At 39.5% G+C, this 2,500-nt stretch overlaps 1 protein-coding gene across 1 annotated transcript in view; it reads left to right on the top strand.

Moving 5' to 3' along the window:
- Positions 1-2,500, top strand: part of LOC145243916 (uncharacterized) — a 271,687-nt gene that overhangs the window by 87,178 nt on the left and 182,009 nt on the right. The window lies entirely within an intron of this gene.

The following is a 2,500-nucleotide window of genomic DNA, read 5'->3' as shown; positions in this document are numbered from 1 at the left end:
GTAATGGCTAATCGTGTAAACATAATAATTTTTTATATGCCATCTGTTATTATCAACCTACGGTAGTTTCGTCCAGAGGGGAGAAATTGCACCTTTTATTATATGCAAGATAATGTGTCCACATTAGAAATGGAAGTTATAAAAAATATCTTACTTTACAGATGAATTGGTTTGAATGAATAGGAAAATATAGATAAGGGGGGCTCTATAGATTGGTTAAAAAGAGGATCGTTCCACTATGATCAGGAGAGGATAATGATGGCTGCCCAAGATCAAGGCTTGATGACCAAAGCTTTGTAAGAAGATGAGTGGTCTCAGCAATGACAGCAAGTGCAGATTCTGTCACACAAAAGTAGAGAGTGTGACATCTAATTGTAAGGTTCTGCTTGGGAGTGCAAATATATAAAAAAAATTCTGACTATTGACAGTTTCAAAGATTCAAGATCCGATTAAAACATTTTATTCTGCAAGTAATATTTTTTTTTATATTCAATTTTCACCCCAAACAAGGCACAGTGCCACTTTGATGTAGGGGGCTACTATTGGGGACATCCGTTGCAGGAATATTATGAAGGGAGATGGGCAGCAAGATGTCTGTTCACATTACACTTGAACTTCTGCATGGCAGTACAGTTGGGAAAGCAGAATCCTGGAAGGGAGTTCCAACGTCTAGCAGTTCTGGGGAGGAAACTATTGGAGTAGATGGCTTTCTTACACCTAGGGATCTCTACTGTGTAACGGTGGGATTTAGCTGCTTGTCGGGTTTGTCGGGGCTATTTATGTCGAGAGGGTACAAGTGCTTGTAATTCGTCAGAACATTCACCATTAAAATACTTGTAGAACAGGCAAAAACCTAACAACCAGCCATGGTTCTCCCCTGAATGTGCTGCTGCCATCGCGCACAGAAATCAGTTTTTCCATAGCTACCAACGTAATAGATGTACTGAGACTAAAGCTGCTTTCAGGACTGCCAGCAACCACTGTAAAAGAGTAATAAAACATGCAAGAGAGCTATATGCTCAGTCTATTAAATCCAAAGTAGCTGAGCGGCGGCTTGGTTCCCACCAGTTCTGACAACTAGTAAACAGGATCTTGAACAGAAGTGTGCGTTCTATCCTAACTATCATCAATGGACCTGAGGTCATCTCGTCAGCATCAGACAAGGCCAGACTATTTGCCAAGAACTTTGCAGCTAATTCTACCCTATGCAACAATGACCATCACCTCCCTGTATTTCTTCCTATAACGGACAACACGCTATGCAACATACAAATATCTGTGCGTGTGGTTGCCAAGCTAATCAAGAACCTTGATTCCAGTAAAGCAACTGGCCCTGACGGCATTCCAGTTATAGTGCTGAAAAAGCTCCAATCAGATCTTACCCCTATACTTACAAAACTGTTGCTTAAAGAGAAGTGCTTTCCAACACCATGGAAAACCTCATCAGTATGCCCTGTATTTAAGAATTCAAGTGAAAAGTCATCTCCGTCTCTCCTGTGTGTCATGAGTAAGTTGTTGGAATCCATATTAAATAAAGATCCCTGATGGCTTCCCAGTCAGCCTTTTTATAATATCTCGTTGTTTTGAGCAGTGGCTCTTCAGTTTTGGCTCTAAAGTTTAGGGCTATTTCAACTATTTCCACTGCATGATCAGCGTTCCCGAGTGGGCTGTCGGCATTAGTTATACAATCATCGGGAACTGTGGTCAGAAACAGATCTAGAAGTGATGCGTGTTGTTCTTGCTGGTCTGGGAAAAGGATTGGAAACATAACCATCTGTGATAGGGAATTAGATATAGAGAAGTTATATGTAGTCATACCAGCTGCATCTGTGTGAGTAGAAAATCCAAGCCAGTTGCTGTGGTGGATATTGAACTCATCGAACAAATGCACTTGTCCGCTAGTGTTGAGAGAGAGTGTTGTATCTATGCTGTCAGAGACTTTGTTTATTAGGGTACAGTCCTGGGTCGAGGGAGAGTGGTAGAGAAAATAAAAGTAGCTAATGTTATGAATTTATTATATTTTTTACGAGAATATCTTGTCCTTTTCTTTTACAGTTTTAACAACTAGTCCTTTACTTTTCTATTTTTAAGCTTAACCATAATACTTTTCATGCTCGCATTTTTATATTGTAATCCATGATTTTTCCAGGCTTCCGGTAAATTAACTTGTTCTTTGTTTAATTTCAGTCTTATTTTTTTCGCCCCCACAAACATAGCATACACATATGTAATAACAATGTACAGCACCCGTCCGCTTCAATAAAATCACCCTAATAATCTCCCTTTCATAATTTTATTCTCTCTGCTTCACTTGTTACTTCTCTTTTTGCGAGAGCGGTGAATTAGTAGCAACAGTCGTCGGTGAAGCGACGTGGTTGCTATGGAAGCCAGTCATAAAAAACATCGCTCACCTCCTTACGTTTTTTGTACGATTTTGAACACCAGTAAATTCATCATAACTTTTGTTTTAGTGAACGAAAATTGAACATTTTTTTCGCAA

Source organism: Euprymna scolopes, chromosome 22 (genome assembly GCF_053919585.1).
Source record: "Euprymna scolopes isolate OS-2025 chromosome 22, ASM5391958v1, whole genome shotgun sequence".
Taxonomy (NCBI): Eukaryota; Metazoa; Mollusca; class Cephalopoda; order Sepiida; family Sepiolidae; genus Euprymna; species Euprymna scolopes.
This window is presented reverse-complemented; position numbering and strand designations above follow the sequence as displayed.